The sequence below is a fragment of the Phaseolus vulgaris genome, chromosome 3 (assembly GCF_000499845.2).
Source record: "Phaseolus vulgaris cultivar G19833 chromosome 3, P. vulgaris v2.0, whole genome shotgun sequence".
Classification (NCBI taxonomy): domain Eukaryota; kingdom Viridiplantae; phylum Streptophyta; class Magnoliopsida; order Fabales; family Fabaceae; genus Phaseolus; species Phaseolus vulgaris.
The window spans coordinates 45,681,110-45,691,081 of record NC_023757.2 but is presented as its reverse complement, the minus strand read 5'-3'; positions in this window follow the sequence as shown (position 1 = coordinate 45,691,081).

Sequence of the window (9,972 nt, the reverse complement as noted above, 5' to 3'; positions counted from 1 at the left end):
TGTTGTTGAACAATTTGGGATTAATCTGTTTTGTCTTTATTCTGCACTGGTTTTTAGTTGATTTGTGGTTTGTAATGGACCTCTATGTTAGTTTTATTTGAACTGTTATGTATGGCTATGATCTCTTTGGTATCTTGTGCTCCCATTCTGTTTGATGAATCCAAAGGGGGAGAAGAATAAAAATAGCCTGATACAGGTTCTGCAGTTGATATTCACAGAGGTTGCTGATATGATTCAGATGTTAAATCTGCAGGTACATCAATTCTAAATCTGTTTGTTCTGCCTTGACACCTGTGTATTTTTTTTTTTTTTTTGTATATAGTACTGTACAGATTTGGTCATGATCCTTCTTCAAAGCTGTGCAAAGCAAAGGGAATTTGTCTCCATCAAACAGGGGGAGATTGTTGAAGCTGGAGGAAGCTTCTTCCCTACCAAGGCTTGATGTGTGTTTGATGAAGAAAATAACTTGAGTGCTTTGAAGATTGTAATAGGTTTTAGATTCGTTTATAATTAGGCTTGTAATTGTGTAAGGTTGCCTTTTGTTGTATAACCTATCCTAGATGCCTAACCAAGTCTAGATCAAGCACATGATGTGGTTAAATGGTTTTTGAAAAGCTTTTGAAAAGTTCTCTTAAAAGATTTAAATCAGTACAAAAATAAATCTGTTTTGTGGAGAAAGAATCAGTTTATTTCTTCTCTGTTAAAAGGGCTTTTCTAAAATTCTGTTAGGGCACCACAGGTAAAGCTTAGTTAGTTATTTCAGTTAAAGCTGAGCTGGTCTGTTTGTTACATTTTAATCTGTTTCACTGTGAAAGAATCGGTTTGCCCTTTGGTCAGTTGAAAGGTTTTTTCACAAGTTAGTTAGGGCACCAAAGGTACAACTCAGACAGTTATTTCAGTTAGCTGAGTTGGCGATTTTCACAAGATAAATCTGTTAAGTTCAAAAATGAATTTGTTGTTTTCATAACTGCTTTTCAACTGTTTTTTTGAAAAGAAGTTAGAAATTGTTTTCTATATAAAGAAAAGTCTCTCTCACATGAAAAAGTGCTGAGCAATCACGTTTTTTACAGAGATCAAACAATTTCCATGTGAGAAGAAGGATTGAAAGATTTTTGAAAGGTTTTCCAAAGAGATTTCCAAGTGTGCTTGTTCTAGGAAATCTTTGATCTTGGTGACGGGGCTGGTGCAGTTCTGCAGCAAATTGAACTACTGGTTTTGAGTTCTTGCATCTTCTTTTCAGGTGTAATCTTTCATTTATTCTGTTTTGTAAAGGTGTAAGTGTTAGTCACTCCTTGATAGGGTTTCTTGGAGTGCAAGGTGTGCTGAAATAGGGTTTATCAGCATTGTTGGTGTTGTTCTTGTAGTGTTCAAGAACTGATGAGTTTGTAAGTAATTGGTACTGTTTTTAGTGGATTCCACCTTGGGGTAAGGTGAGACTGAACGTAGCTCTGTATGAGTGAACCAGTATAAAAACTTGTGTACTTTTTCTTCTCATCCCTGCACTCATTTCTGGTTTTGCTTAATTCTGTCAAGAACTAAATCTGTTCTTTTGAAATTGAATCTGTTAATTCTGGGCTTAAATAAGAACTGTTCTTCCTGATTTGTTAAAGCTTTCTAATCTCAAACAAGGCAGTTGTATATGCTGTTTAATTGATTTGAAAACAAATTGTCTATTCACTAAAACCTGAGAAAGATTTATTCTCATTAAAACCTTGTATTGAATAAAGTTGATTGATTTCTTGGCATAGCTGTATTCTTCATATGCATAAAATCTGATGTTGTTATAATTTTTTGTTGATTACAATTTTAATTTGAACAAAGTCAAAGTGTGCTAAACTGCTTTGAAGAATCAATCTGTTTCATGTAAAATCAATCTATTCTTTTTGTCTCTGTTATACTGAAAATTGTGTGTTCTTGCGAAAATTTTATAAGCTCAATTCACCCCTCCCCTCTTGACCTTAGACACTAATAGATCCAACAAATGTGACTGCGTTAAAAAAACGCACAGCAGAATCCCTCCTGCAGGCACCATTCTTTTTCATTTTTTTTCTCCCTCCATCTCTCCCATCTATCTTCTCTCTTAATTTCTCACTCCATACCTCATCTATTTTAGAATCTGATCGGACCACGTTGTAGCTGACAAGTTAAGGAACATTTCTACCCGATCATATTTTTAAACAGAGTAAGTTCATTTTTACTCTATATATCCTTTGTTATCTGTTTTTCCTTAGAATTTAGTCATCAATATTGGTGGGGTTAGTTGAGAAGTTTAATCCTCTCAACTTATTCTACTTTATATTGAATTTTTGTTATGTTTGGATAACTTGCATTAGGCCCATAAATCTTGAAGCTTATCCAGACGGTGGGACATAAAATTCTAAAAGTTGCTTGGAAAGCAAGCAATTGAGGTAAGAGAAGCTAAATTTAATTTTTAATAGAACCCTAGGCTAAAAGATCTGGATGTGGAAGGGACGTGGTCCCAATATTCAATTTTTCTTGCAGGGATGTTGTGTGTTTATATATTGGGTTGTTTGTTTGTATATTATTTAAATTTAAAAATATTATATTTTGATGATTTAGTATTAAAGTGTTATTTTTTCTTATGTCAAATAGACTTTTGAATATTGTGGATCACTTTTTGAATGATATTGTATGACGGAATGGTATGGAATTGAATTCATACATTTGGGATAATGTATGGACTGATGTTTGATGTGTATTAAGTATTGATGCCTATGTGGTAATAGAGATCTCCGAGCTTCACTAATGATCTAAGTCACATAAACTAAGATATCAGGTGGTGAGAAGCTGATGGGGGAGTTCATGCACACCGTGACATATGAGATGCACGGCTTGGGTTGTATTGAACTTACGCTCTGTTGGATTCGCTGGTAATCTTTGGATCAGGTGTTAGTCTCTGGTAGGACTTACTTAATACGGGTCTTCCGGAAGACGTTGTTTGTTGAATATTCTGGATGTGTAGATTCATGTGAGATCTATGTGATTGATTTATGTTGGAATTTGAAGAAGATTGAATAATTGAGAAATTGGCCATGTAATTTGATTTTCTCTTTTAATTTAATTTCATATATTATAAAATTTTATTTTCACTAGCTTACCCTTGCCTTTTGTGTTGTGTTTAAACTGCGATGACGATACTATGTACACGAGCAGATGACCATACAGGTGCAGGAAAGCTTTAGAGGTTTCAGAGTTTTATTTTGAGCTATGGATATGTAAATATTTGTATTTCTATAAATCCTAATCATGTATTAGGAATACTTTTGAAAAACTCCAAGTTTGTATAGAAATACGTAGAACTTGTATTGTAATAGTTAGATGTTATTTTCTGGGGTGTTACATTTTTCATATGCTTGTTGTGACTTTATAGATATGATAGGTTTTTAATGCATGATATTGATTCCAGTACAAGGTTATATGTCTAATGGCATGATAACTTGACAAGAGAGAAAGGTTAAGTGAATAATAAAAAGGCATGTCCTTTTTCTAAGACACTCATTTTCTTCTTCTTTTGTTTTGTTATCACGTTGTTTGCTGAACTGGCTACCTTCACAACATAGTCATACTTATACAAACGTAAAATTTACAACACTAATAAATGGAGAGCTATTTAAATATTATACTTGTATAAGTTTTAATTAATTTTACATTATTTAATCATATTCTTGTACTGGAATGGTTTCGAGATGTCTTAGTATTTAATACTGACAGACATATTTAAAATATATTAAGATTAAAGAATAATTAATAAAGTTAATTCGTATAAAGAACCGGATAATACATCATTTATCATGATTCATATGTTAATCTCGATCCACACTCACAATCTTATCCATAGTCAAAACAATAAAAAAAAATATGTTATTATTATACATTTATTACACCATAAAAAAAGCAACAAATTGACCGAAACAAAAGAGTTAGAAAAAAATAAATAAAGGAAGGTAACACCAAAGCTAAAAAATCAATAGATAGTAAAAGATTCCTTCTGTCCCATCTTTACAATTTTTTAGTTTGATTTTAACTAATGTTAGACATATGTGTGTACCATTATTATAAAAATATTGTTCTCAAAAACTTGTTTTAAAAATTTATTTAAAAAAATATTTCATATGTTCCAAAATAAATATGGTATGGAAATCCTGTTTCAAGAAAGCTTATTCTTTTGAAATGCATTTCACATGTATTAAACTACTTGTTCTAAAATCTTTTGTTCTGAAAATCCTTTTGTAAAAATTTATTTTAGAAGATTTTCATAATAAATAATACGAAGTCACATTTATATAAGATAAAATAGTCATTTTAAAAAAATTATATAAGATAAAATATTCATTTTAAAAATTATGCTACAGTTAAAATTTGGGAAGTTTCTTTTTATACTCTGCATTCTCTCAAATACCGAAATTATCCTTTCACAGTTGTGGAGTTTCTAAGAAAGGTATTTTAAAATAAGAAATCCATAACACACAAAATATTTTTTAAGAATTATTTTTTTATTTAATGATTAGTAAATCTGAAATTAATAAAATATACTCTGAAAAATATGTTCTCAAAATATTTTGGAAAGAGAAATCTGGAAGTATTTTTAAAATGGGTAAAACAGTCTTCTTCAAAAAATATGGGATGAATACATTTGTTAGGGTGCAGGAAGAAACTGCCTAAAAATTTATAAAAAGCCTCACATATAGGTTGGGCCAATTAAAAGTGAGATTATTCAAACCCATAAACCCATGCGTATGTTCCTATTTCCATTCAACGTATATGCGTGGGTTATTTTTTTTTAATTTCACTTCATGACAATGTAAGCTATCATTTTGTTATAATAATGACAACAAGGTCTAAACCTATAATCGTTAAACAGATTATGTGTCAATTAATTAAAAAAAAATAAGTGGAGAGTAAAAGTATAAAATTGACAAAAAGAATAATGTTATCCTAAACTTTGAAAATAAAAAATAAATAGAAAAAAATACTTAAAAAACAGATAACATTAATTAATGGTTCTAATTTAGTCAACAATTACATTATAAGAGCATTTTTTTTATACAAAATTTTCATGTTAGGCATCATTATGCAACTTGACAACTCAGCTAGGCGGACACATCATGTAACAACAATCATTTCTCATCACATGAAAAAAAATATTATTAAAAAAATAAAAAAGAAAGAAAATACAAAAATATGGGAGACTAAACCAAAACTCATACGTTAACAAAAAAACGCTACATGGGTAGAATATACTTATTCATAAAAAATTCTAAGAATAGAGGAAGTCTATTATACCAATGAAATAATTTTATATGAATAAATCGTAAATTAGTCAACTTATCAGCACACGCATTCCCTTCACGAAAAATATGAGTAACCCTAAACCTGATTGTCCCACAAAAATTAGGACAAGTATTCTATCGATTACGAAGCATCTGCGGAATATTAGTCCTAGCAGTAAACGCGACACAAACCAAGGCAGAATCACATTCAAGTTAGACATTAATAAATCTCATTTTTTGAGTTTCCTTCATAGTATGTATAACTCCATAAAATTAATTTTTAATTTATTTAGAGACCAATATACTGATCATTTTTTGGTATTTATATATTTGGTCACTGAATGAGTTTCTATATATTTTGTTCACTAAATTGGTTTCAATGAAATTAGTTATTAATTTGGTTTCTATATAATCAGTCACTAAATTAGTTTCTATATATTTAGTCACTAAATTAGTTTTTATTTAATGGTAACTAAATTGATTTCAAAATTATAATCTAAATTGGTATCTAAAATTAGCGACCATGATTTTAACCACTTAATATTATTAGTCTCTAATTAAGTTAGTAACTAATTTTATCATTTTAGAAATAAAAAATTTAATTTCTTGTAGGGTTAGTGAAAAAACTTATTAAAATAAATTAAGGAAACGTATGAGTTCTTAATTATTTTCACTAGTTCAAACAAGGTTTCTACAAACCATTCCAAACATTTTAATCCATTTTGAAGATATAGTTATGTTTTGCTAAACAAAACAAAAAACTTATTTTTTTATATTATCAATTTTTATCAAGTCTATTTTGAAGGAAGTAAGAGATATTAAAAGACATTATCCATTATCCCTAGCATTGGTTACTCAAGTTATCATGTCAATGACATGAAAATAATGTTCCTTTTCTCTTATTCATTTTATGACTTTAAAATGGGTCAACATAATACAGCTATGGGAAGAAGGAGGAAGAAGAAGATGAGAAAAGAAGAGAAAAAAGGAGTGTAGTGGAGGAATCATCTTTAGTCATATTCCATTGATTACATCAATCACAGAATTAATCAATATCAATGTTAGCTTTCAGCTTCAACTTGATGAGGAACCCTTGTTACAGAATTGCTTTCAATTCAAAAGGGTTTTATTTTGTTTCTTTTTTCTTTAAAAATTAGTAACCCTCATGATCAAGTTGAAGCTTTTTTAACACGTTTTTACATCCACCATTTTTTTTCCTTGGTTTATACCAAATGGAGCACCATAACAACTAAATAAATAGATAGCGTCACAAATATAATATGATAAATGTGTTAATTGAGTGTTTATAGCCTTAGAGCGTATAAAAATATTCTTTTTTTTATTATTTATTTATCTTTAACACTGGTAAAAAATACGTAATTGTTTTAAAATTACAAACTGCCAACCAAGTTGAAATAAAATGAAAATTCTAAAAAAACATTAAATTGAAATAAAGAAAGTGAAATGAAAATTTTGCAAAAATATTAAGAAAATCGTTTTTAGGAATATATATCTTTCAATAAGATAGATATTTTTATGTTTACCTTTTTTTTTTTACAGTCATTAAATGTGTTTCAGCTGTTTAATATTTATTAAAAATATTAATTTAGCATATATACTTGAGAGAATTTATTTTATCTTCGAAAACTATTATGAATTAGTTCAATCAGTATTTTTAAATTTTTCCGTAATCAAAATAACGTTAGTTTGTAGATATACTGTTTGAAAAATTAACGCCTGCTACAGTAATTCAAATACCTTTTTTAAAATATTTTGCTCGAACATGTCCAATAATATAATTATAAGAAGTTCTTTAACTCAACTTTATATGTCTCACAATGCATTCGCAAACTCAAAAAACTTCTCTCCAATAATATATTGTTCAAAACTTAAATAAGTCATACAATTATCTCATCATTCTTAAAAGCCTTTATTATATAAAACATTTTCCACAATAGAACAAACACATAACTACTTCAATAATAAAACCTCACATGAACCCCATAAACAACTTCCATTAAAATGCTATTGTAATAATTATGTACCATCACTTCATAGTCCTCACCAAAAAAATGTTTGGTGGTGAAAGATTATTACACGGTTCAACCATTTTCTATGTAACAGATATGTTTAAAATAATTATTTTAAAATGTTGAGATGATTATATTATTTTTGCATTCAATTTTCCAAGAATAATAATAATAATAATTAGAAAAGGATGGTAAAATGGGGTGAGTTAGGTTGGTCAGTCAATCAACCACCAGTCATCATATAGGTGGAATGGATTCTGATTTTGAATTCGCAAATCCATATTGGTTCAGTTTCCCTAACCCGCAAACCCAACAAGTTAGAGGCAAAGTGGACTGACCTGCTAACCCACTCTTTTTAGTTTTTAACACTTTTAGAGAAGGATTTCATGCTTTTAGAATAAAAATTAGTGGTGATCAATGTTTTTTATAGAACTTTATTTGCATTAACTTCTTTATACATCATTTGATTAATTGAAGTTTACTTTATTTTGTTAGGTATTAAACATTCTTTTATTAAAATATTAAAATTTGATATTTTTTTTTGTATTTTTATTGTCAAAAAAGTAATATAAATTATTATAACCAAGTAAATAAATCTAAAACAAAAAATTTACAAAAAATTGAGAAGTGACTTGTCAACCTACTAGCCCGCCCTATGGTAGGGTGAATTACTATTTATGACCCATACAATCTTGGCAGGTCAGCTTATCCCACCCCGCTTTTGGTGGACCAATGATGGATCGACCAAAATGTATCGAACTGACCCATTTTGCTTCTCTAAATAATAGTAGTAATAATTTGTAGTAATGAATAATTCATAATATAATATTATTAAAAAAATACGACCATATTAATTATCAAAATGAACTTTTTCCAACTAATTTCTTATAAATTGTGGTTGTTCCATTTAAGTCTTTTAAGTTTATTATATTTTATCTCTTGATACATGTTAGTATTATAAGTTGAATTGTATATTTTTTAAATTTTGAGCCAAATTGATTATCTACCCTTTGGTTGATTAAGGACAAAGTAAAAGCTTCAATGAAGAATGATATGTTGGACTTCAACGTGATTAAGTTTTTCGGTATTAAGACTCGTAGTGGTAAAGTTCTTCGTCCTCTTCCTATTAGATGGAAATTTCCTTCACCAGGCTGGGTCAAAATTAATATTGATGGGGCTGCTAGGGGGTATCCTGGTCTTGCTACTTGTGGAGGTATTTTTCGTGGGAGTATGGGAGAATTTATTGGTGCTTTTTCAGCGTTTCTTGAAGTTCAAACTGCTTTGGTTGCTGAGTTTTATGGAGTTATACATGCTATGGAGGAAGCTCAAAAAATGGGACTTACTAATGTCTGGCTTGAATGTGATTCTGCCTTGGTTTGTGCTGCGTTTACTGCTAGGACTAATGTTCCGTGGATGCTTCAGAATCGATGGAATACTTGTCTTAATTTTTGTGGGACAATCAGGTTTAGGGTAACTCATATTTTTCGTGAAGGGAATGCGTGTGCTGATAAGTTGGCTAATTTAGGATTTATTCATAGAGAATCATTTCATTGGTATAATAGACTCCCAGCTAGTATGTTCTTAGAATTCTTTATGAATAGGTATAATCTACCTATGTATCGTTTGTGTTACATATGGGTTTTGGTCTAGTCCCCCCATATTTTTGTATTTTATTTATTTTTTCTTTTTTTTAATAATATTTTTTTTTTCATGTGATGACAGATGATTGTTGTTACTTGAGGTGTCAGCTTAGCTGAGATGTCAAGTTGCATAGTGATGTCTAACACGAAAACTTTATAAAATAAAAATAAATAAATAAGTAAATATCATTAAAAAAAAGTTGGATTTTAATGTGGTTTATTTTGGCATTACTCAAAATCTTCATTAAACGTGTTACTTGGGATTGTTCGCCCACTTAATCCATTTCATTTCCGAAATTTCAGAACAACAAATGCTTTATCTAATTCCAAAAACAAATAAAAAATCAAAATGTTGTCTAGTCTCAAACTTAAGAACTTATTACATACCAAATAAATTAATGAACAAAATGACTATACCATAGAAAGGTTACCTTTATTCGAAGTTTCAAATTTGTTTATAGGGTTTTGGAAAGATAACATTGATGAGTGCTTTAGCGGGTCTAAGAGTTTTAGAGTTCCAAGTATTCATAGGAGCTTTGTTGACATCATTAGTGACAACGACCAAACTTATCAGAAAAAAGAAGATATGAAGGAAGAACATTGATGACCATAATGTTGCCAAAAATATGCATAGGACACAGGACTACAAGAATATGAGTAGAATAAACTATTACAATTATGAAAAAGAAAGTGAAATAAAAAGAAATACGGAAAGACCTTAAGAAAAAATGAAATAAACCAAAACAAATAAAAAAAAGAGAGAATAAAAACGAAATACAATTAGGATTACCAGAAAATGAGGAATTAAGAAAAAAATAAATTAAGAAGAAAAAGAAAGACCTTAAGAAAAAAATGAAATAAAAATGAGATCACAAATATCCTTTAAAAAAAAGAAACTCAAAACAAATAAAAAATAAAAAACGAAATACCATATTTTAAAAAATAATATTGGAGATTAAAAAAAACTTCAATTAAAACATCCCGGTTAAAAATAAAGATTATAGGAGTGTG